The sequence below is a fragment of the Artemia franciscana genome, chromosome 1, assembly GCF_032884065.1.
Source record: "Artemia franciscana chromosome 1, ASM3288406v1, whole genome shotgun sequence".
Lineage (NCBI taxonomy): Eukaryota > Metazoa > Arthropoda > Branchiopoda > Anostraca > Artemiidae > Artemia > Artemia franciscana.
Window position 1 is genome coordinate 25,262,605 of NC_088863.1, and position 27,530 is coordinate 25,290,134.

The window sequence follows — 27,530 nt, forward strand, 5'->3', positions numbered from 1 at the left end:
AAGAAGAAACTAAAAAAAGAAAAAACTAAAAAAGAAAAAAAACTAAAGAAGAAACTGTATCTATATATATAAAAATCTATATATATATATATAAATAAGTTGTCTGTCTTTTATGTCTGTTACACTATGTCTGTTACACCAGATTATATCTTATCTATATATAAAAATAATTTGTATGTATTTTTGTACTGAGGGTTTGCACATGACGTCTGAAAAATAAAGAAGAAAAAGAAAACTGAAAAAAAAATGGTAAAAAACTAAAAAAAAAACTAAAAAATAAAAAAAATAAAAAAAGAAAAAACTTAAAAAGAAAAAATGTAAAAAAAAAAAATAAAAAAAATAAAAAGGTAAAAAACTAAAAAGAAAAAAAACTAAAAAAACTGGGAATTGCACAAATATTTCAATATATTTTGACAAAAGATTAAGGTAATTCGAAAACCTTAAAACAGATACCCAAAATTTTGAGGTTTATTATAAATTGTTGGAGCTTTAGCTTGCTTGGCAGGTAAAGATTTTTCCAAGTGTCAATGTTAGAATGAACATCGACAAATTTAAGAAAACAAATCAATAAAAAGAAGAAACTTAAAAAAGAAAAACTAAAAAAGAAAAAAACTAAGAAACGAAAAAACTAAAAAAGAAAAAAAACTGAAATGAAACTGTATCTATATCTATATATATAAAAATAAGTTGTCTGTCTGTGTGTCTGTCTGTGGATCAGGTGACGTCATGTTTCTGTGTTGACTGACGTCATGAAATTAGTTGTCGTCATTTTTGCTTTGACGGTGACGTCATTCAAGATATTTAAGACATATGTTCACGTAGAAATCTATTAATGTTTAAGTTTACAATGACTGATGAACTTACAATGGCAAAAGCCGATGAAGATGCTCAAAGAGTCTATGCCAAAAAACTTGCTGCTGATAGAGAAAGTCAGAAAAGAAAGCGTGCCGAGGAATCAAAAGAACAGCAAGGAAACAGGCTTGAGGCTAAAGAACGCAAAACCGCGCAGTTAGATGAAGATCCACCTGGACAGCGAGAGTCAAAACATATCAAAACTGAAAATGATAGCGATGATGATTGGGTTTGGGATTTTGACTTGGATAAGGTCATCAATGCCTACCAGATTTTAGTTAAAAAAACAAAAGTTCGGCGATATGTATTTCATAGTGAAGCCAGTCAGTCGACGGCCAACCTACCATCTTCAAAGATACCACGATAGGAAGACTCTACACCGTTCACCCCAATCAACATGAATGCTTCTTTCTACGCCTGCTTTTGGTGAATGTACCCGGTCCGACATCCTTTGAGTATTTGAGAACTGTAAACGGTACTATACATGACACTTACCGTAGTGCATGCCAAGCTCTGAATTTATTGAAGAATGACCAACACTGGGATAACTGCATCAATGACGCGTGCGAAACGTCAACCCCAAGTCAAATTCGTGCATTGTTTCGCATCATTTTAACAACTTGCTCTCCATCAGCTCCTACAGAGTTATGGGAAAAATATAAGTAAAAAATGTCCGAAGATATAATCCATCGAAAACAGTTAGAGACGTCAGATATGACTTTTGATTTTACATCAGAAATTTATAACTACACTTTAGTTATTATAGAAGATTTTTATATATATAGATTTGTGCGTACGTATGGCAAACAAACCTCTTCAGGATTTGGGAATGCCTTCACCTAACCGTATCGCTGCTGTTTCGACATGTGTAGAATTGGATCGTGAACAAAGTTACAGTACGAGTGATCTATTGTCGTATGTACAAAATAACATTTCCAAGTTAACGTCGGAACAAAAAGACATTTATGATACGATAATGCATTGTGTCGATAACAACGTTGGAGAAATTTTCTTTTTGGATGCGCCAGGAGGTACTGGTAAAACGTTTGTGATAAAACTGATTCTGGCATCAATTTGATCAAAAAATGATATAGCGTTGGCAATTGCGTCGTCCGGAATAGCCGCAACATTGCTGCCTGGTGGAAGAACTGCTCATTCCGCTTTGAAATTGCCTCTCAATTTGCATTCTACAGAAACTCCCACGTGCAATATTTCCAAATCATCTGGGATGGGTAAAGTATTGCAGCAATGCAAACTTATTATTTGGGATGAGTGCACAATGGCACACAAAAAATCGCTCGAGGCTCTGGATCAATGCTTGAAAGATTTGAGAGGGAAGTCGAAACCCTTTGGCAGCACATTAATATTGCTTGCGGGAGATTTCAGGCAAACATTACCTATAATACCTAGATCAACTCCTGCAGACGAAATGAATGCTTGCCTGAAAAATTCTAATTTATGGGCACACGTAAAAATATTAAAATTAACTACAAATATGCGTGTCCGATTGCAAAACGATGACTCTGGTCAAACATTTTCAGATCAATTGCTGGCAATTGGAAACGGAAAGCTCCCAGTAGACTCAATTTCAGGACGTATACAACTACCTGCTGATTTCTGTAATTTAGTGACGTCCAAAAATGAATTGATTGAAAAAGTATTTCCGAATATTCTAAAAAATTATAAAAATAATAAATGGCTAAGTGAAAGAGCGATTCTCGCACCAAGATTCTAGACCAGGCAGTCCTTTACAAGTCAGTCGACACAGTTTTGGAACCAAATGAAGCGGTTAATAATCCATCTGAATTTTTAAATTCCATAGATCTTTCAGGGTTTCCACCACACGTGCTACAAGTAAAAATAGGCGTACCAATAATACTTTTAAGAAATATCAACCCACCAAAGCTTTGCAATGGCACGCGACTTGCCGTAAAAAAAAACAATAGAAAACCTAATAGAGGCCACAATCTTGACAGGGCCTTTTGAGGGTGAGGCTGTTCTTAAACCTCGCATTCCCATGATTCCAACGGATCTGCCTTTTCAATTTAAAAGATTGCAATTCCCTATTCGATTAGCATTTGCAATCACCATTAACAAAGCTCAAGGTCAATCATTAGAAAAATGTGGTATAGATCTTAATACTGATTGTTTTTCCCATGGACAATTGTACGTTGCATGTTCGAGGGTCGGTAAACCTGACAATCTATTTATATGCAGCGACAATTGGACAGCGAAGAATGTTGTATATTCGCAAGTTTTACGCAGTTAATTTGTATTGTATCTATCTATCTATCTATCTATATAAAAACGAGTTGTGTGTATGCATGTTTGTTTGTTTGTAAAAAGAGCGTTTGCATATGACGTCATTATTAGTACATACGGCTTTGTATATGCACAGACAATGGGAAAGTCAAGAATGTTGTATATTCGCAATTTTTACGTAGTTTAACTCCTGCAGACAAAATGAATGCTTGCCTGAAAAATTCTAATTTATGGGCACACGTAAAAATATTAAAATTAACTACAAATATGCGTGTCCGATTGCAAAACGATGACTCTGGTCAAACATTTTCAGATCAATTGCTGGCAATTGGAAACGGAAAGCTCCCAGTAGTGGGAAAGCCAAGAATGTTGTATATTCGCAATTTTTACGTAGTTTGAAACACATATAAATCTATCTATATTCACAGGTGGGACACAGGGACACAACTACAATGGCACGTAACTAATGTGGCGCGTAACGGGGGGGGCTTGGGGGGGGGGCGCGAAGCGCCCCACCAACTAGGTGTTGGGGTGGCACGAAGCGCCACCCCAACAGCTAGTATATATATATATATATATATATATATATATATATATATATATATATATATATATATATATATATATATATGTATATATATATATATATATATTTATAGATAGATAGATAGATAGAAGATATATTACATTTTCTCTATCACTCTATATTAATCATATATTCGATAATACAAATCATATAAATAGTTACCGTAGCACATTGGCTTTGATGCTCTCTTTCAAATTCGAGCGATTTCAAATATCTTCGCTATATCTATTTCGCTATATCTTTCAAATGATATAGCGTTGGCAATTGCGTCGTCCGGAATAGCCGCAACATTGCTGCCTGGTGGAAGAACTGCTCATTCCGCTTTGAAATTGCCTCTGAACTTGCATTCTACAGAAACTCCCACGTGCAATATTTCCAAATCATCTGGGATGGGTAAAGTATTGCAGCAATGCAAACTTATTATTTGGGATGAGTGCACAATGGCACACAAAAAATCGCTCGAGGCTCTGGATCAATGCTTGAAAGATTTGCGAGGGAAGTCGAAACCCTTTGGCAGCACATTAATATTGCTTGCGGGAGATTTCAGGCAAACATTACCTATAATACCTAGATCAACTCCTGCAGACGAAATGAATGCTTGCCTGAAAAATTCTAATTTATGGGCACACGTAAAAACATTAAAATTAACTACAAATATGCGTGTCCGATTGCAAAACGATGACTCTGGTCAAACATTTTCAGATCAATTGCTGGCAATGGGAAACGGAAAGCTCCCAGTAGACTCAATTTCAGGACGTATACAACTACCTGCTGATTTCTGTAATTTAGTGACGTCCAAAAATGAATTGATTGAAAAAGTATTTCCGAATATTCTAAAAAATTATAAAAATAATAAATGGCTAAGAGAAAGAGCGATTCTCGCACCCAAAAATATAGACGTCCACGAAATCAACAATATTGTTTTGACCAAGATTCGAGACCAGGCAGTCCTTTACAAGTCAGTCGACACAGTTTTGGAACCAAATGAAGCAGTTAATTATCCATCTGAATTTTTAAATTCCGTGGATCTTTCAGGGTTTCCACCACACGTGCTACAACTAAAAATAGGCGTACCAATAATACTTTTAAGAAATATCAACCCACCAAAGCTTTGCAATGGCACGCGACTTGCCGTAAAAAAAAAACAATGGAAAACCTAATAGAGGCCACAATCTTGACAGGGCCTTTTGAGGGTGAGGCTGTTCTTATTCCTCGCATTCCCATGATTCCAACGGATCTGCCTTTTCAATTTAAAAGATTGCAATTCCCAATTCGATTAGCATTTGCAATCACCATTAACAAAGCTCAAGGTCAATCATTAGAAAAATGTGGTATAGATCTCAATACTGATTGTTTTTCCCATGGACAATTGTACGTTGCATGTTCGAGGGTCGGTAAACCTGACAATTTATTTATATGCAGCGACAATTGGACAGCGAAGAATGTTGTATATTCGCAAGTTTTACGCAGTTAATTTGTATTGTATCTATCTATCTATCTATCTATCTATATAAAAACGAGTTGTGTGTATGCATGTTTGTTTGTTTGTAAAAAGAGCGTTTGCATATGACGTCATTATTAGTACATACGGCTTTGTATATGGACAGACAATGGGAAAGCCAAGAATGTTGTATATTCGCAATTTTTACGTAGTTTGAAACACATATATAAATCTATCTATATTCACAGGTGGGACACAGGGACACAACTACAATGGCGCGTAACTAATATGGCGCGTAACGACTTACGCGCGCGGGGGAGCTTGGGGGGGCGCGAAGCGCTTCACCAACTAGGTGTTGGGGTGGTGCGAACTTTGATCGAATTGATGCCAGAATCAGTTTTATCACAAACGTTTTACCAGTACCTCCTGGCGCATCCAAAAAGAAAATTTCTCCAACGAAGATTTATCATGTATGCTTCGTTACCGAGCTACTGACTTGAACTCAAATCCTTCGAATTTGAAAGAGAGCATCAAAGCCAATGTGCTACGGTAACTATCTATATGATATATATATATATATATATATATATATATATATATATATATATATATATATATATATATATATATATATATACATATCTTCTATATATATAAAAATAAGTTGTCTGTCCGTTACGCCAGATTATATCTTAAATATATATAAAAATGAAACTAAACTGAAAAGCAAACTGAAACTAAAAATGTAGAAACTGGGAATTGCATAAATATTTCTATATATTTTGACAATAGATTAAAGTAATTCGAAAACCTTATAACAGATATTTATAATTTTGAGTTTTATTATAAATTGTCGAGTGTTTGCATGCTTGGCACGTAAAATTTTTTTCTAACATCAATGTTAGAATGAACACTGAAAAATTGAAAAACATTGAAAAAGATAGAATGTTACCAAAAAGCAAAACCAGGCTTGCGGTTCAAAGAGAAATGGCCAGATTAAGAATGTGCAATTTACGTCAACGAAGGCGTGTCGAGGAACTACCAGAGCAACGCGAAACCAGACTTGCTTCTGAAAGAGAAAGTAAAAAAAGAAGGCGTGCCGAGGAATCAAAAGAACAGCAGGGAAACAGGCTTGAGGCTGATAGAGAAAGTAAGAAAAGAAAGCGTGCCGAGGAATCAGAGCAATCTGAAAGTTATCGCCTGGCATTCAGGTACAACCCAGTCGATGATTATAGCTTGAGTAGATGTGTTCAAATCGGGACAATGTCTAAAATTTGTCCCTATTGCAAGGCCTTGAAATTCAATGGTGAAACAATGGGAATGTGTTGCGCCTCAGGAAAAGTTAAACTTCCTCTATTGGCTGCACCACCAGAGCCATTGAAGACTTTCCTTACTGGAACTACGTCAGAATCTAAGCGTTTTTTGTCAAAAATCAGACAATACAACTCATGTTTCCAAATGACGTCGTTTGGAGCCAAAATCGAAAATCCAGATCAATTTATGTCTACTTTCAAAGTAAAAGGGCAAATTTATCATAAAGCAGGGTCCCTTCTACCATTCTCAGGCGAGAATCATAAATTTTTACAATTGTACTTCATCAGTGATAGAAATTCTGAATTGAATGCACGTTGCGAAATTTCTCCCAACGTTGAAAGGACAATCGTTTCCCAATTGCAACATCTTTTCCACGAAAATAATAAGTTAGTGCGTCTGTTCAAAACAGCCATCGATTTGATGCCTACTGATACTCATAAAATTGTTATTTCCGCTGACAAAACGCCTCCTGGCCAACATGTGCGTAGATACAATGCTCCGACTATCGACGAAGTGGCAATCGTTATGGTCGGTGATCAGTTTTTACCTCGAGATATTATTCTACATAAGCGAAACGCTCAGTTGTTAAGAATTGCTGAAACTCATCGATGCTACGATGCCCTACAATATCCTATCATTTTTTGGGATGGAGCCGACGGCTATCACTTTAATATTAAATTGATGAATCCAGCCACTAACAAAGAAATGAATAAGAAATGCAGTGCAATGCATTATTATTCCTATAGACTAATGATTCGGCAGGATGAAGAAAATTATATTTTAAAATGCCGTGAATTGTTTCACCAATTTGTCGTGGATATGTATGCTAAAATTGAATCAGAACGTTTGCTATATATCCGCCTGAATCAGACCAAGCTCCGCTCTGAACAATACATTCATTTGCGAGATGCAGTTATAAATGACGGTAATACCACAAACGTTGGAAGATTAACAATTTTACCTTCGTCATATGCTGGCAGTCCCCGTCATATGCATGAATATGCTCAAGATGCTATTGCGTATGTTCGTCTCTATGGTCGTCCAGATTTATTTATTACATTTACATGTAATCAATCTTGGGACGAGATACTGCAGCTTTTACTTCAAGGACAATCGGCGGTTCATAGGCATGACATTACGGCACGTGTCTTCCGGCAAAAGTTGAAATCACTGATAAACTACCTTGTAAAACATGAAGTGTTTGGGTCAGTGCGATGCTGGATGTACTCAGTGGAATGGCAAAAACGAGGTTTGCCACACGCACATATACTAATCTGGCTACATAAAAAAATTACTTCAAACGAAATTGATGATGTGATTTCCGCTGAAATACCTGATAAAAATGTCGATAAGGGGTTACATGATATTATTGTAAAAAATATGATACATGGACCTTGCGGTGCACTGAACGAAAATTCACCATGCATGGCCAAAGGAAGGTGCACAAAGCAATATCCTCGACTTTTAGTACCCAAAACAATTACTGGCAATGATGGTTACCCACAATATAGAAGAAGATCTACTGAAGATGGCGGTAAAACAGCAATAATAAAGAAGCGTAACGGTACCACCATCGAAGTAGATAACCAGTGGGTTGTTCCATATTCCCCTTTATTATCAAAAACATTTAATGCACACATAAACGTTGAATACTGTAATTCCGTAAAGGCAATCAAATACATATGTAAATACGTCAACAAAGGCAGTGACATGGCAGTTTTTGGCTTGCAGTCCGAAATCAAAGATTTCGATGAAATCGTAGAATATCAGGCTGGAAGATACATAAGCAGTAATGAAGCTGTTTGGCGAATTCTTTCATTTCCGATACATGAACGTAGTCCAGCTGTTGTTCACTTAGCAGTACATTTACAGAATGGTCAACGTGTTTATTTCACGGAAACCAACGTGCAACAAAGAGTCCTGAATCCACCGGATACAACATTAACAGCTTTTTTTTCGCTTTGCAAAAATGATTCTTTTGCAAAAAAACTGCTGTATACTGAAGTGCCTTCGTATTACACGTGGAATACTAAAAATAAAGTATTTGAACGTCGAAAACAGGGTAAGTCAGTCGACGGCCAACCTACCATCTTCAAAGATACCACGATAGGAAGACTCTACACCGTTCACCCCAATCAACATGAATGCTTCTTTCTACGCCTGCTTTTGGTGAATGTACCCGGTCCGACATCCTTTGAGTATTTGAGGACTGTAAATGGTACTATACATGACACTTACCGTAGTGCATGCCAAGCTCTGAATTTATTGGAGAATGACCAACACTGGGATAACTGCATCAATGACGCGTGCGAAACGTCAACCCCAAGTCAAATTCGTGCATTGTTTGGCATCATTTTAACAACTTGCTCTCCATCAGCTCCTACAGATTTATGGGAAAAATATAAGTCAAAAATGTCCGAAGATATACTTCATCGAAAACAGTTAGAGACGTCAGACATGACTTTTGATTTTACATCAGAAATTTATAACTACACTTTAGTTGTTATAGAAGATTTGTGCATAAGTATGGCAAACAAACCTCTTCAGGGTTTGGGAATGCCTTCACCTAACCGTATCGCTGCTGTTTCGACATGTGTAGAATTGGATCGTGAACAAAGCTACAGTACGAGTGATCTATTGTCGTATGTACAAAATAACATTTCCAAGTTAACGTCGGAACAAAAAGACATTTATGATACGATAATGCATTGTGTCGATAACAACGTTGGAGAAATTTTCTTTTTGGATGCGCCAGGAGGTACTGGTAAAACGTTTGTGATAAAACTGATTCTGGCATCAATTCGATCTAAAAATGATATAGCGTTGGCAATATAGCGATTCTCGCACCCAAAAATATAGACGTCCACGAAATCAACAATATTGTTTTGACCAAGATTCGAGACCAGGCAGTCCTTTACAAGTCAGTCGACACACTTTTGGAACCAAATGAAGCGGTTAATTATCCATCTGAATTTTTAAATTCCATAGATCTTTCAGGGTTTCCACCACACGTGCTACAACTAAAAATAGGCGTACCAATAATACTTTTAAGAAATATAAACCCACCAAAGCTTTGCAATGGCACTCGACTTGCCGTAAAAAAAACAATGGAAAACCTAATAGAGGCCACAATCCTGACAGGGCCTTTTGAGGGTGAGGCTGTTCTTATTCCTCGCATTCCCATGATTCCAACAGATCTGCCTTTTCAATTTAAAAGATTGCAATTCCCAATTCGATTAGCATTTGCAATCACCATTAACAAAGCTCAAGGTCAATCATTAGAAAAATGTGGTATTGATCTTAATACTGATTGTTTTTCCCATGGACAATTGTACGTTGCATGTTCGAGGGTCGGTAAACCTGACAATCTATTTATATGCAGCGAGAATTGGACAGCGAAGAATGTTGTATATTCGCAAGTTTTACGCAGTTAATTTGTATTTCGGAACCAAATGAAGCGGTTAATTATCCATCTGAATTTTTAAATTCCATAGATCCTTCAGGGTGTCCACCACACCTGCTACAACTAAAAATAGGCGTACCAATAATACTTTTAAGAAATATCAACCCACCAAAGCTTTGCAATGGCACGCGACTTGCCGTAAAAAAAAAAACATTCTTATTCCTCGCATTCCCATGATTCCAACGGATCTGCTTTTTCAATTTAAAAGATTGCAATTCCCAATTCGATTAGCATTTGCAACCACCATCAACAAAGCTCAAGGGCAATCACTAGAAAAATGCGGTATAGATCTTAATACAGATTGCTTTACCAATGTACAATTGTATGTTGCATCTTTGAGGGTCGGTAAACCTGACAATCTATTTATACGCACAGACAATGGGACAGCGAAGACTGTTGTATATTCACAAGTTTTACGTAGTTAATTTGTATTGTATCTATCTATCTATCTATCTATATAAAAACGAGTTGTGTGTATGCATGTTTGTTTGTTTGTAAAAAGAGCGTTTGCATATGACGTCATTATTAGTACATACGGCTTTGTATATGGACAAACAATGGGAAAGCCAAGAATGTTGTATATTCGCAATTTTTACGTAGTTTGAAACACATATATAAATCTATCTATATTCACAAATGGGACACAGGGACACAACTACAATGGCGCGTAACTAATATGGCGCGTAACGACTTACGCGCGCGGGGGGGCTTGGGGGGGGCGCGAAGCGCCCCACCAACTAGGTGTTGGGGTGGCGCGAAGCGCCACCCCAACAGCTAGTATATATATATATACTAGCTGTATAGTAACTCTAGCGATTCTTAAGTGAATTTAAAAGTTGTTTCCACTTTTTTTCACGTCTTAAAAAGACACTGCTTATACTTATATGAAAAGAAATTCAATAATGATATTTTTTAATAACGATTTCTACTGAACTTCAAACTTCAGGTTTTCTTTTTTAATGTTTTAGAATTGTTGTAATCCCTTGTCAAATATGGAGTCATCTTTTGTAACAACTGCAAATTTTTGTTTATGAAATAAATTTTTGTGTTTTTCCCCTTTTTTCTTTTTAGTTTTTTTTTGGTTTTTACTTTTTTCTTTCTAGTTTTTTTTTGTAGTTTTTTTATTTTTATTTTTTTAATTTTTGATTTTTTGCTTTATTTTTCAGTTTTTTTCCTTTTTTTTTTTTTTTTTTTTTTTTTTTTTTTTTTTTTAGCTTTTATATTAGTTTTTAGTTTTTTTTTTCTTTTAATTTTTTGTAGTTTTTACTTTTTTTTTTTTTTTACTTACGTCCTGGTCGTCATTTATACTCCCTGTGTCCCGGTCGTCATTTGTGTCCCGGTGCTTTGTTGATGGTGATTGCTAATCGAACATTCCTTGTGTCCCGGTCGCTTTCTCTTTGAGTGTCCCGGTCGTCATTTATATTCCCTATATCCCGGTCGTCATTTGTGTCCCGATGTCCCGGTCTGTAATTTCATCAGTCGAAAACATGACGTTAGTCAACACACGAACATGACGTCACTCGGCAGACACACACACACACAGACAACTTATTTATATATCTTCTATCTATCTATCTATCTATCTATCTATATATATATAAATAAGTTGTCTGTCTGTCTGTCTGTGGATCAGGTGACGTCATGTTTCTGTGTCGGCTGACGTCATGAAGTTAGTTGCCGTCATTTTTGCTATGACGGTGACGTCATTAATGGTATTTAAGACATGCGTTCACGGAAAAATGTTTAATTGTAAAATGACTGAAGAACCTACAATGGCAACAGCCGAGGAAGCTGCTCAAAGAGTCTATGCCAACAGCTAGTATATATATATATATATATATATATATATATATATATATATATATATATATATATATATATATATATACTCTCATATCCACATATGATATATGTGGATATATATATATATATATATATATATATATATATATATATATATATATATATATATATATATATATATATATATATATATATTTATATATATATATATATATCCATAAATATTTTTTGCAATTACTAGTTTTTTACTATTTCCGCAATTTAATATCTTTTCATACTGTCTCTTTTCAAAGATATTTCATTATTAAAATAAGTCCAATTTCTAACAGTGATTTCCATTATGCTTCTAACTTTGGTTTTATTTTTTAAGGTTTTTGAATTGTTGTAATCCCTTGTTAATATATATACAAATATTTATTGCAATAACCAGCTTTTTACTATTCCCGTAATTTAATGTCTTTTCACATTAAAGTCTGTTCAAAGACATTTGATTAATGAAGCTAACTTTTCCAAAATTAAGGCTCTAACGAATTTTCTCAGACTTCTGATCCATCTATATTGCTTTTTAATGCAAGAATATCCCAAGATACCATTCCGAAAAATAGAGCTGTTTTCGTGAACAAATAAATAATTATTACTCGTTTATAAAACTCATAGAAGCAAATCGGAAAAATACAGCATATAAGGGAAAGGTAAAGTTTCGGAAAGATTTCTAAAAAAAAGTAGCAGCTGTAGATATTTGAAAATTAATTTTTTTTTTCAATTTTCCACATTGGTAGAACATTTAGTTCTTGAGTAATTAATACCAACATCCTCTAGTTGATGAGCACATACATTTACTTCAGTACTAATTATTATTTCTTCCAAACACAATCTATTATTTTTTGGGATAATCACAAATGTATGTTCCAGAGGTTCATTTGACCAAGTCTATGAAATACTAGGGAAATTTCAAAAATAAAGTTTGATTTTCATACATCGTTTGATCTATATGAAAAAGAGCTAAGAGCTCATATGGCACTTGTGACGAGGCCAAAACAGCCAAGAGCTCATATGGTATGAGCACATAAAAAAATCCTAAAAATCAATAGATTGATTTAAAAGGAAAATCAGAGGCTTAATGCCGGTTGGGATTTAAAATAATTTCTGGAGCTTTCGACAATATTGTGCACTCTCAGGCTCTATTTTCCCTTGCGTCTTCAGGTGTTAATCCTTCCGTATTAAGTTTATTGTGTTCTTGGTATTCAAAGTCTAAAATTCAAGTTACCTGGAATGACCAAATATCAGACCCGGTAAAAATTAATAAGGGAGTTCGGCAAGGTGCCGTATTGTCTCCTAGTATATTCAAATGCGTGCTTGCATCGTGCCTGCGTCCCCTTATGTTTTTTACGATAATATTGGTTTGTCTTCTATTGCATATGCAGATGACGTTCTTCTTGTTGCCCCCCCCCGTGGATTGCTTTCTAATTTTACTATATTAACCAATGAACTATCTAAGATTGGACTGTCAGTTAATGCGTCTAAATGCAAGTTTATTTGTTTTAATAGCCCTTATGCGGTCGCTCCATTCGTTGCTGGTACTGCAGTTCTACCATGTTCTTCTTTAGTTAGTTGGCTTGGTCTGTGTTTCGGTCCAACACTTTCCACTACCTGTTCATCCCTAGTGAATCAAGCCGTGAAAAACCTACGCGTCGCTTACGGAAAAATATCCCCAAACAAAAGCCGTTACAACCGCAACGATTTGTGCATGATTTATAACGCTTATTGCGCCCCTGTGCTTTTGTTTTATCAGGCATGGCTCATCTGTTTCGTAAGAAAGATCGACATACTCTACGTACGGCTTATTTCAGATATTGCAAATTCCTCCTCCGGCTTCCTAAATGGTACCGATACAAAAAAATAATGGCTCGATTTGGTTTAATTGATGTGCCTTCTCGGATTCGGTCTTCCAGTGATGATTTATGTAAAAACACTATCAACTTTATTCACGTTTATGACCCTCTGTAGCCTTTTTTTCCATAATGATACTGGTTAATTAGTCAATGTTGTCTTTTGTTAGTTTTATTTTTTTTCGCTGTTTATCATTTTTGTTTTTGTTTATTCAAAATACTCCGTGCTTTTATGTTTTTTATACTTTTACGGGTAATAAAGTTTATTCATTCATTCATTCATTCATAAGAGCTCTGAGTCACGATGTCCTTCTAAAAATAAAAATTCATTAAGATCCGATCACTGACTCATAAGTTATAAATACCTCATTTTTTCTTATTTTTCCTCTCCCTTCAGCCCCCAGATGGTCGAATCAGGGAAAACGACTTTATAAAGTCAATTTGTGCAGCTCCCTGACATGCCTACCAATTTTCATCGTCCTAGCACGTCCAGAAGCACCAAACTCGCCAAAGCACTGAACCCAACTACCTAACTCCTCCAAAGAGAGCAATTCCAGTACGGTTACGTCAATCACGTATCTACGACATTTGCTTATTCTACCCACCAAGCTTCATCTCGATTCTTCCACTCTTAGCATTTCCCCAGATTTCCGATTTCCCCCTCCAACTCCCCCAAATGTCAAAAGATCTGGTCGGTATTTTCTGGTAGCTCTGAGACATGAGTTCCTTCTAAATATCAAATTTCATTAAGATCTGGTCACCCGTTCTTAAGTTAAAGATACCTCAATTTTTCTAATTTTTCCAAATTAACACCCCCAACTCCTCCAAAAAAAACGGATCCGTTCCAATTATGTCAATCACGTATTTAGAACTTGAACTTATTCTTCCCATCAGGTTTCATCCCGATCTCTCCACTCTAAGCGTTTTCCAAGATTTCTGTTTCCCCCTCCAACCCCCTATGTCCCCGGATCCAATGCGAGTCGAGAATAGAGCATCTGAGACATAAGATCCTTCAATATATCGAGTTTCACTAAGATCCAATCATCTATTCGTAAGCTAAAGATACCCCAATTTTCACGTTTTCTAATAATTCCGGTTTTCACCTCCCACTCCCCCAATGTCACAGGATCTGGTCGGAATTTAAAATATGAGCTCTAAAGCACAAGATGCTTGTAAATATCAAATTTCATTAAGATCTGATCATCCGATCGTAAGTTACAAATACCTCATTTTTTCTAAATTTTTCGAATTATCCCCCCCTCCCCCAACTCCACCAAAAAGAGCGGATCTGGTCCGGTTATATCAGTCATATATCTTGGACTTGTTTTTATTCTTCCCACCCAGTTCCATCCTGATATCTCCGCTTTAAGTATTTTCTAAGATTTCCGGTCCCCCCCAACTGCCCCCCCCCAATGACGCTGGATCCGGTTGGGATTTAAAATAAGAGATATGAGTTACGAGTTCCTTCTAAATATGAAGTTTCATGAAGATCCGATCACTCTTTCGTAAGCTAAAAATACGTCATTTTTTCAAATTTTTCAGAATTAACCCTCTCCCCCCCAAATAGAGCGGATCTGTTCTGATTATGTCAATAATGTATCTAGGAATTCTGCTTATTTTTCCCACCAAGTTTAATCCTGATCCCTCCACTCTAAGCATTTTCAAAGATTTTAGGTTCCCCGCCCAAAGTCAACAGATCCAGTCACGATTTAAAATAAGAGCTTTGAGAGACGGTATCCTTCGAAATATCAAATTTCATTGAGATCCGATCACCCGTTCGTAGGCTAAGTTAAAAATACCTCATTTTTTTCTTATTTTTCTGAATTAACCCCCCCCCCCATCTACCCCAAAGAGAGCGGATCCGTTCCGGTTATGTCAATCACGTATCTAGGACTTTTTCTTATTTTACCCACCAAGTTACATCCCGATCCCTCCACTCTAAGCGTTTTCCAAGATTTTAGGTCCTCTCTCCCCAATGTCATCAGATCTGGTCGGGATTTAAAATAAGAGCTCGGAGACACGATATACTTCCTCATCAAATTTCATTGAGATCTGATCAACCGTTTGTAGGTTGAAATACCTCGTTTTTTCTAATTTTTCCAATTTAACCCCCCCCCCCCCAGATAGTCGAATCGGGGAAACAATAATTTCTAAATTTAATCTGGTCTGGTTCCTGATACGCCTGTCAAATTTCATCGTCCTAGCTTACCTGGAAGTGTCTAAAGTAGCAAAACCAGGAAAGACCGACAGAATTTGCGATCGCCATATGTCACTTGGTAGATACCAAGTGCCAAAAAAAATCAATAGTTTTTCAATTTGGTTACATCCTCAAGCATAGGTAATGTTCATAGCTGTACTTTAGCGAACTCGTCAGAATCATCTCTCAAAAAATATTCTTTATGCTTGATGACAAGAATGCCAGGTTCTTTTTGGTATTAGTCCTTATTTAAAACAAATACCTGCAACACAGTTTAAGAGAAATTACAACAGTTGACAAGGTCAGACTACCACATATAAAAGTAAAAGTCCCATCACTATAAATAGGGGGAAGGGCTCTTAGATGAATGTAAGATGTTATAAAAATATTTTAACAACATTTTCGACGTTGATGAAAAATTCAGCAGCAGCACAAAAAACACTATGGAAAATGTAAGTCTATGATTAGCTACGGATTAAAGTTAGAAGCAGTTCATTTCAAAATAAATACATTCGATGCTGTTAATTTATTAAAACTCTTTTTACTTTGTCTCTTGCTTTATGTTTACCTGCCTTTTTCCCTGTAATTTCGACAAAACATCTACCTAATCTGTAAGTTTGACACTTACAGCTGAGAGAGACTGGCAGTGGATCCTGCAGATGGAATGGATGTTGGTGTTCCAAAACTAGGTGTTTTCCTTGCATCTGTTGGGCTTCCAAAGGAAAGTCGCAACTTCTTCTTCCGATCATCAGGACTAGTATTTCCTGAAATAAATATATATATATATATATATATATATATATATATATATATATATATATATATATATATATATATATATATATATATATATATATATATATATATATATATATATATATATATATATATATATATATATATATATATATATATATATCTATATATATAAAAATAAGTTGTCTGTCTGTCTGTGGATGGATCAGGTGACGTCACCTGAAAAAACTGGATCAGGTGACGTCAAAACTGAAAAAACTAAAAAAAGGCAAAAACTACAAAAAAAACTAAAAACTAATAAAAAAAATAAAAAAGCTAAAAAACTAAAAAAAAACAAAAAAAGGCAAAAACTACAAAAAAAACTAAAAACTAATAAAAAAGCTAAAAAACTAAAAAACTAAAAAAAGGCAAAAACTACAAAAAAAACTAAAAACTAATAAAAAAAATAAAAAGCTAAAAAACTAAAAAAACTAAAAAAAGGTAAAAAACTAAAAAAACTAAAAACTAAAAAAAACTAAAAAAAAGGAAAAAACTGAAAAATAAGCTAAAATAAAGGTAAAAACCAATAAAAAACTAAAAAAAAACTGAAAAAACTAAAAAAAGGCAAAAACTACAAAAAAAATTAAAAACTAACTAAAAAAGAAAAAAATTAATGACGACACTCAAAGAGAAAGCGACCAGGACAAAAGGAATGTTCGATTAGCAATCAACAAAGCACCGGGACATAGGGAGTATAAATGACGACCAGGACATAAGTAAAAAAAAAAAAACTAACAAAACTAAAAAGAAGGTAAAAACTACAAAAAAACTAAAAAGAAAAAAAACTAAAAAAAGGCAAAAACTACAAAAAAAACTAAAAACTAATAAAAAAGCTAAAAAACTAAAAAAACTAAAAAAAGGCAAAAACTACAAAAAAAACTAAAAACTAATAAAAAAAATAAAAAAGCTAAAAAACTAAAAAAACTAAAAAAACTAAAAAAAGGTAAAAAACTAAAAAAACTAAAAACTAAAAAAAACTAAAAAAAAGGAAAAAACTGAAAAATAAGCTAAAATAAAGGTAAAAACCAATAAAAAACTAAAAAAAAACTGAAAAAACTAAAAAAAGGCAAAAACTACAAAAAAACTAAAAACTAATAAAAAAAAGTAAAAAAGCTAAAAAACTAAAAAAAATAAAAAAACTAAAAAAAGGTAAAAAACTAAAAAAAATAAAAAATAAAAAAAAAATAAAAAAAAAGGAAAAAACTGAAAAATAAGCTAAAATAAAGGTAAAAACCAATAAAAAACTAAAAAAAAAAAGGAAAAAACTAAAAAAAATTTTCATCTAAAAAACTAAAAAAAACTAAAAAATGTAAAAACTAAAAGAACTAAAAAAGAAAAAAATAAATGACGACACTCAAAGAGAAAGCGACCAGGACAAAAGGAATGTTCGATTAGCAATCAACAAAGCACCGGGACACAGGGAGTATAAATGACAACCAGGACATAAGTAAAAAAAAAAACTAACAAAACTAAAAAGAAGGTAAAAACTACAAAAAAACTAAAAAGAAAAAAAAACTAAAAACTAATAAAAAAACTAAAAAATCTAAAAATCTAAATAAACTAAAAAAGAAAAAAAAAGGAAAAAAATAAAGGAGAAAAACAAAACTAAAAAACGAATGTATATACAGACCGGGACACCGGGATACAAATGACGACCGGGACACAGGGAATATAAATGACGACCGGGACACAGGGACACAACTACAACGGGGACACCGGGGGAAACAGGGGGATATAAATGACGACCGGGACACCGGGACAGGGAATGGTCGATTAGCAATCACCATCAACAAAGCTCAAGGGCAATCATTAGAATCATGAGGTATAGATCTGAATACAGATTGTTTTCCCATGGACCATTATATGTTGCATGTTCAAGAGTCGGTAAACCTGACAATCTATTTATATGCAAAGACAATGGGACAGCAAAGAATGTTGTATATTCGCAAGTTTTACGTAGTTAAAACCATATATATATATATATATATATATATATATATATATATATATATATATATATATATATATATATATATATATATATCTATATTCACAGGTGGGACATAGGGACACAACTACAATGGCGCGTAACTATTATGGCGCGTAACGACTTACGCGCGCGGGGGGGCTTGGGGGGGGGCGCGAAGCGCCCCCACCAACTAGGTGTTGGGGTGGCGCGAAGCGCCACCCCAACAGCTAGTATATATATATATATATATATATAAAAATAAGTTGTCTGTGTGTGGATCTGTGTGTGGATCAGGTGACGTCATGTTTGTTCGCATATGACGTCTGAATTATTTCACACTAATACAAAAGAAGAAAAAAACTAAAAAAGGTAAAAACTACAAAAAAAACTAAAAAGAAAAAAAAACTAAAAAAGCTAAAAAACTAAAAAAAAACTAAAAAAAGGTAAAAATCTAATAACTAAAAAAAAAACTGAAAAAAATAAAAAAAGGCAAAAACTACAAAAAAAATAAAAACTAATAAAAAAAACTAAAAAAGCTAAAAAACTAAAAAAACTAAAAAAAACTAAAAAAAAGGTAAAAAACTAAAAACTAAAAAAGAAAAAAAATAAAAAAAAGGAAAAAACTGAAAAATAAAAGAGAAAAAGAAAACTAAAAAAATATGAATAAATATATATAAAAATAAGTTGTTTGTGGGTTATGTCTGTCTGTCTGTCTGTCGAGTGACGTCGTGTTTGTCCGCATATGACGTCTGAATTATTTCACACTAATACAAAAGAAGAAGAAAAACTAAAAAAGGTAAAAACTACAAAAAAAACTAAAAAGAAAAAAAAACTAAAAAAGCTAAAAAACTAAAAAAAACTAAAAAAAGGTAAAAAACTAAAAACTAAAAAAAACTGAAAAAACTAAAAAAAGGCAAAAACTAAAAAAAAACTAAAAACTAATAAAAAAAACTAAAAAAGCTAAAAAACTAAAAAAACTAAAAAAAGGTAAAAAACAAAAAAATACTAAAAACTAAAAAAGAAAAAACTAAAAAAAGGAAAAAACTGAAAAATAAGAGAAAAAGAAAACTAAAAAAATATTAATAAATATAAAAAATATAAATATAAATATAATATAAATTAGCAATCAACAAAGCACCGAGACACAAATGACGACCGGGACACAGGGAGTATAAATAAAAAAACTAAAAAATCTAAAAATCTAAATAAACTAAAAAGGAAAAAAAGAAAAAAGGAAAAAAATAAAGGAGAAAAACAAAACTAAAAAACGAATGTATATACAGACCGGGACACCGGGATACAAATGACGACCGGGACACAGGGAATATAAATGACGACCGGGACACAGGGACACAACTACAATGGGGACGCCGGGGGGCACAGGGGGATATAAATGACGACCGGGACACCGGGACACAAGGAATATAAATGACGCCCGGGACACTCAAAGAGAAATCACAGACTAGAACACCGGGACACAAATGACGACCGGGACACAGGGAATATAAATGACGACCGGGACACAGGGACATAACTACAAAGGGGACGCCGGGGTGCACAGGGGGATATATAAATGACGATGGCGACTCAGGGAATGGTCGATTAGCAATCACCATCAACAAAGCTCAAGGGCAATCATTAGAATCATGAGGTATAGATCTGAATACGGATTGTTTTCCCATGGACCATTATATGTTGCATGTTCAAGAGTCGGTAAACCTGACAATCTATTTATATGCACAGACAATGGGACAGCAAAGAATGTTGTATATTCGCAAGTTTTACGTAGTTAAAAACATATATATATATATATATATATATATATATATATATATATATATATATATATATATATATATATATCTATCTATCTATATTCACAGGTGGGACATAGGGACACAACTACAATGTTGCGTAACTAATATGGCGCGTAACGACTTACGCCCGCGGGGGGGCTTGGGGGGGCGCGAAGCGCCCCCACCAACTAGGTGTTGGGGTGGCGCGAAGCGCCACCCCAACAGCTAGTATATATATATATATAAGCATAGCCAAACAGCATAGCCAAACACAATAGACCATAAAGAATAATCCATGGACAGGCAGTCATGTCGGCAATAAGTATAAGTCGTCATTTACCAAACAATAGAAAAAATAATAAAGACAAATAATTCAGAGGTAACAATCCAACACAAGGGCTCATCAGGAGAATACACTGGCCTATGGGGTTTCGCCACTTTAAATTCTCTACCCAGCCAAGTGATGTGGCTACCACAGAATAACCATGGCATCCCCGTGTCAGGTATCACCCCCAAAATACATGCCTATGAAAAAAAAACAGCAAATGTAAAACAACCAAGTAACACAACAAGCAATCACCACCAAATCTTATATAAGTATTGTATAAAACAAATTCTAATAACTCAAAAATCATATCCAAGTTGTACGATGCCCTACAATATCCTGACGAATATAAATGACGCCCGGGACACTCAAATAGAAATCATAGACTGGGACACCGGGACACAAATGACGACGGGGACACAGGGAATATAAATGACAACCCGGACACAGGGACACAACTACAACGGGGACGCCGGGGGGGCACAGGGGGATATATAAATGACGACGGCAACAAAGGAAATGGTCGATTAGCAATCACCATCAACAAAGCTCAAGGGCAATCAATAGAATCATGAGGTATAGATCTGAATACGGATTGTTTTCCCATGGACCATTATGCGTTGCATGTTCAAGAGTCGGTAAACCTGACAATCTATTTATATGCACAGACAATGGGACAGCAAAGAATGTTGTATATTCGCAAGTTTTACGTAGTTAAAAACATATATATATATATATATATATATATATATATATATATCTATATATATAAAAATAAGTTGTCTGTGTGTGGATCTGTGGATCAGGTGACGTCATGTTTCGGCTGACGTCATGAAATTAGTTGCCATCATTTTTGCTTTGAAGGTGACGTCATTCAAGTTATATAAGACATATGTTCGCGTAGAATTCTATTAATGTTTAAGTTTACAATGACTGATGAAGATGCTCAAAGAGCCTATGCCAAAAAACTTGCTGCTGATAGAGAAAGTCAGAAAAGAAAGCGTGCCGAGGAACTACCAGAGCATCGCGAAAGCAGACTTGCTGCTAAAAGAGAAAGTGAAAAAAGAAGGCGTGCCGAGGAATCAAAAGACCAGCAGGGAAACAGGCTTGAGGCTGATAGAGAAAGAAAGAACAGAAAGCATGCCGAGGAACTACCAGAGCAACGCAGAAGCGGACTTGCTGCTAAAAGAGAAAGTGAAAAAAGAAGGCGTGCCGAGGAATCAAAAGACAAGCAGGGAAACAGGCTTGAGGCTGATAGAGAAAGAAAGAACAGAAAGCATGCCGAGGAACTACCAGAGCAACGCAGAAGCAGACTTGCTGCTAAAAGAGAAAGTGAAAAAAGAAGGCGTGCCGAGGAACTACCAGAGCAACGCAGAAGCAGACTTGCTGCTAAAAGAGAAAGTGAAAAAAGAAGGCGTGCCGAGGAATCAAAAGACCAGCAGGGAAACAGGCTTGCTGCTGATAGAGAAAGTAAGAAAAGAAAGCGTGCCGAGGAATCAGAGCAATCTGAAAGTTATCGCCTGGCATTCAGGTACAACCCAGTCGATGATTATAGCTTGAGTAGATGTGTTCAAATCGGGACAATGTCTAAAATTTGTCCCTATTGCAAGGCCTTGAAATTCAATGGTGAAACAATGGGAATGTGTTGCGCCTCAGGAAAAGTTAAACTTCCTCTATTGGCTGCACCACCAGAGCCATTGAAGACTTTCCTTACTGGAACTACGTCAGAATCTAAGCGTTTTTTGTCAAAAATCAGACAATACAACTCATGTTTCCAAATGACGTCGTTTGGAGCCCAAATCGAAAATCCAGATCAATTTATGTCTACTTTCAAAGTAAAAGGGCAAATTTATCATAAAGCAGGGTCCCTTCTACCATTCTCAGGCGAGAATCATAAATTTTTAAAATTGTACTTCATCAGTGATAGAAATTCTGAATTGAATGCACGTTGCGAAATTTCTCCCAACGTTGAAAGGACAATCGTTTCCCAATTGCAACATCTTTTCCACGAAAATAATAAGTTAGTGTGTCTGTTCAAAACAGCCATCGATTTGATGCCTACTGATACTCATAAAATTGTTATTTCCGCTGACAAAACGCCTCATGGCCAACATGTGCGTAGATACAATGCTCCGACTATCGACGAAGTGGCAATCGTTATGGTCGGTGATCAGTTTTTACCTCGAGATATTATTCTACATAAGCGAAACGCTCAGTTGTTAAGAATTGCTGAAACTCATCGATGCTACGATGCCCTACAATATCCTATCATTTTTTGGGATGGAGCCGACGGCTATCACTTTAATATTAAATTGATGAATCCAGCCACTAACAAAGAAATGAATAAGAAATGCAGTGCAATGCATTATTATTCCTATAGACTAATGATTCGGCAGGATGAAGAAAATTATATTTTAAAATGCCGTGAATTGTTTCACCAATTTGTCGTGGATATGTATGCTAAAATTGAATCAGAACGTTTGCTATATATCCGCCTGAATCAGACCAAGCTCCGCTCTGAACAATACATTCATTTGCGAGATGCAGTTATAAATGACGGTAATACCACAAACGTTGGAAGATTAACAATTTTACCTTCGTCATATGCTGGCAGTCCCCGTCATATGCATGAATATGCTCAAGATGCTATTGCGTATGTTCGTCTCTATGGTCGTCCAGATTTATTTATTACATTTACATGTAATCAATCTTGGGACGAGATACTGCAGCTTTTACTTCAAGGACAATCGGCGGTTCATAGGCATGACATTACGGCACGTGTCTTCCGGCAAAAGTTGAAATCACTGATAAACTACCTTGTAAAACATGAAGTGTTTGGGTCAGTGCGATGCTGGATGTACTCAGTGGAATGGCAAAAACGAGGTTTGCCACACGCACATATACTAATCTGGCTACATAAAAAAATTACTTCAAACGAAATTGATGATGTGATTTCCGCTGAAATACCTGATAAAAATGTCGATAAGGGGTTACATGATATTATTGTAAAAAATATGATACATGGACCTTGCGGTGCACTGAACGAAAATCCTGAACAGGGCCTTTTGAGGGTGAGGCTGTTCTTATTCCTCGCATTCCCATGATTCCAAGAGATCTGCCTTTTCAATTTAAAAGATTGCAATTCCCAATTCGATTAGCATTTGCAATCACCATTAACAAAGCTCAAGGTCAATCATTAGAAAAATGTGGTATTGATCTTAATACTGATTGTTTTTCCCATGGACAATTGTACGTTGCATGTTCGAGGGTCGGTAAACCTGACAATCTATTTATATGCAGCGAGAATTGGACAGCGAAGAATGTTGTATATTCGCAAGTGTTACGCAGTTAATTTGTATTTCGGAACCAAATGAAGCGGTTAATTATCCATCTGAATTTTTAAATTCCATAGATCCTTCAGGGTGTCCACCACACCTGCTACAACTAAAAATAGGCGTACCAATAATACTTTTAAGAAATATCAACCCACCAAAGCTTTGCAATGGCACGCGACTTGCCGTAAAAAAAAAACAATGGAAAACCTAATAGATGCCACAATCTTGACAGGGCCTTATGAGGGTGAGGCTGTTCTTATTCCTCGCATTCCCATGATTCCAACGGATCTGCTTTTTCAATTTAAAAGATTGCAATTCCCAATTCGATTAGCATTTGCAACCACCATCAACAAAGCTCAAGGGCAATCACTAGAAAAATGCGGTATAGATCTTAATACAGATTGCTTTACCAATGTACAATTGTATGTTGCATCTTTGAGGGTCGGTAAACCTGACAATCTATTTATACGCACAGACAATGGGACAGCGAAGACTGTTGTATATTCACAAGTTTTACGTAGTTAATTTGTATTGTATCTATCTATCTATCTATCTATATAAAAACGAGTTGTGTGTATGCATGTTTGTTTGTTTGTAAAAAGAGCGTTTGCATATGACGTCATTATTAGTACATACGGCTTTGTATATGGACAGACAATGGGAAAGCCAAGAATGTTGTATATTCGCAATTTTTACGTAGTTTGAAACACATATATAAATCTATCTATATTCACAGGTGGGACACAGGGACACAACTACAATGGCGCGTAACTAATATGGCGCGTAACGACTTACGCGCGCGGGGGGGCTTGGGGGGCGCGAAGCGCCCCACCAACTAGGTGTTGGGGTGGCGCGAAGCGCCACCCCAACAGCTAGTCTATATATATAAAAATAAGTTGTCTGTCTGTGTGTCTGTCTGTGGATCAGGTGACGTCATGTTTCTGTGTTGACTGACGTCATGAAATTAGTTGTCGTCATTTTTGCTTTGACGGTGACGTCATTCAAGATATTTAAGACATATGTTCACGTAGAAATCTATTAATGTTTAAGTTTACAATGACTGATGAACTTACCATGGCAAAAGCCGATGAAGATGCTCAAAGAGTCTATGCCAAAAAACTTGCTGCTGATAGAGAAAGTCAGAAAAGAAAGCGTGCCGAGGAATCAAAAGAACAGCAAGGAAACAGGCTCGAGGCTGATAGAGAAAGAAAGAACAGAAAGCGTGCCGAGGAATCAAAAGAACAGCAAGGAAACAGGCTTGAGGCTGATAGAGAAAGAAAGAACAGAAAGCGTGCCGAGGAATCAAAAGAACAGCAAGGAAACAGGCTTGAGGCTGATAGAGAAAAAAGAACAGAAAGCGTGCCGAGGAACTACCAGAGCAACGCGGAAGCAGACTTGCTGCTAAAAGAGAAAGTGAAAAAAGAAGGCGTGCCGAGGAATTACAAGAACAGCAAGAAATCAGGCTTGCTGCTGATAGAGAAAGTAAGAAAAGAAAGCGTGCCGAGGAATCAGAGCAACCTGAAAGTTATCGCCTGGCATTCAGGTACAACCCAGTCGATGATTATAGCTTGAGTAGATGTGTTCAAATCGGGACAATGTCTAAAATTTGTCCCTATTGCAAGGCCTTGAAATTCAATGGTGAAACAATGGGAATGTGTTGCGCCTCAGGAAAAGTTAAACTTCCTCTATTGGCTGCACCACCAGAGCCATTGAAGACGAATGAATGCTTGCCTGAAAAATTCTAATTTATGGGCACACGTAAAAATATTAAAATTAACTACAAATATGCGTGTCCGATTGCAAAACGATGACTCTGGTCAAACATTTTCAGATCAATTGCTGACAATTGGAAACGGAAAGCTCCCAGTAGACTCAATTTCAGGACGTATACAACTACCTGCTGATTTCTGTAATTTAGTGACGTCCAAAAATGAATTGATTGAAAAAGTATTTCCGAATATTCTAAAAATTATAAAAATAATAAATGGCTAAGTGAAAGAGCGATTCTCGCACCCAAAAATATAGACGTCCACGAAATCAACAATATTGTTTTGACCAAGATTCGAGACCAGGCAGTCCTTTACAAGTCAGTCGACACAGTTTTGGAACCAAATGAAGCGGTTAATTATCCATCTGAATTTTTAAATTCCATAGATCTTTCAGGGTTTCCACCACACGTGCTACAACTAAAAATAGGCGTACCAATAATACTTTTAAGAAATATAAACCCACCAAAGCTTTGCAATGGCACTCGACTTGCCGTAAAAAAAACAATGGAAAACCTAATAGAGGCCACAATCTTGACAGGGCCTTTTGAGGGTGAGGCTGTTCTTATTCCTCGCATTCCCATGATTCCAACGGATCTGCCTTTTCAATTTAAAAGATTGCAATTCCCAATTCGATTAGCATTTGCAATCACCATTAACAAAGCTCAAGGTCAATCATTAGAAAAATGTGGTATAGATCTTAATACTGATTGTTTTTCCCATGGACAATTGTACGTTGCATGTTCGAGGGTCGGTAAACCTGACAATCTATTTATATGCAGCGACAATTGGACAGCGAAGAATGTTGTATATTCGCAAGTTTTACGCAGTTAATTTGTATTGTATCTATCTGTCTATCTATCTATATAAAAACGAGTTGTGTGTATGCATGTTTGTTTGTTTGTAAAAAGAGCGTTTGCATATGATGTCATTATTAGTACATACGGCTTTGTATATGCAGAGACAATGGGAAAGCCAAGAATGTTGTATATTCGCAATTTTTACGTAGTTTAACTCCTGCAGACGAAATGAATGCTTGCCTAAAAAATTCTAATTTATGGGCACACGTAAAAATATTAAAATCAACTACAAATATGCGTGTCCGATTGCAAAACGATGACTCTGGTCAAACAGTAGACTCAATTTCAGGACGTATACAACTACCTGCTGATTTCTGTAATTTAGTGACGTCCAAAAATTAATTGATTGAAAAAGTATTTCCGAATATTCTAAAAAATTATAAAAATAATAAATGGCTAAGTGAAAGAGCGATTCTCGCACCCAAAAATATAGACGTCCACGAAATCAACAATATTGTTTTGACCAAGATTCGAGACCAGGCAGTCCTTTACAAGTCAGTCGACACAGTTTTGGAACCAAATGAAGCGGTTAATTATCCATCTGAATTTTTAAATTCCATAGATCTTTCAGGGTTTCCACCACACGTGCTACAACTAAAAATAGGCGTACCAATAATACTTTTAAGAAATATAAACCCACCAAAGCTTTGCAATGGCACTCGACTTGCCGTAAAAAAAACGATGGAAAACCTAATAGAGGCCACAATCTTGACAGGGCCTTTTGAGGGTGAGGCTGTTCTTATTCCTCGCATTCCCATGATTCCAACGGATCTGCCTTTTCAATTTAAAAGATTGCAATTCCCAATTCGATTAGCATTTGCAATCACCATTAACAAAGCTCAAGGTCAATCATTAGAAAAATGTTGTATAGATCTTA

The 27,530-nt window shown here is 35.6% G+C and overlaps 1 protein-coding gene and 1 long non-coding RNA gene across 2 annotated transcripts in view; one reads left to right on the forward strand and one right to left on the reverse strand.

The window, feature by feature from the left end:
- Positions 1 to 16,568, reverse strand: part of LOC136027336 (dual specificity mitogen-activated protein kinase kinase 4-like) — a 57,483-nt gene extending 40,915 nt beyond the window's left edge. Inside the window, exon 1 of the mRNA XM_065704480.1 lies at positions 16,436 to 16,568. The gene's annotated coding sequence lies outside the window, so the exon portion shown is untranslated. The remainder of the gene's footprint in view (positions 1 to 16,435) is intronic.
- Positions 16,569 to 16,712: 144 nt separating this feature from the next.
- The window catches only part of LOC136027342 (uncharacterized), a 15,046-nt gene continuing 4,228 nt past the window's right edge, over positions 16,713 to 27,530 (forward strand). The window contains exon 1 of the long non-coding RNA XR_010617580.1: positions 16,713 to 17,620. This is a non-coding gene — a long non-coding RNA (uncharacterized LOC136027342). The remainder of the gene's footprint in view (positions 17,621 to 27,530) is intronic.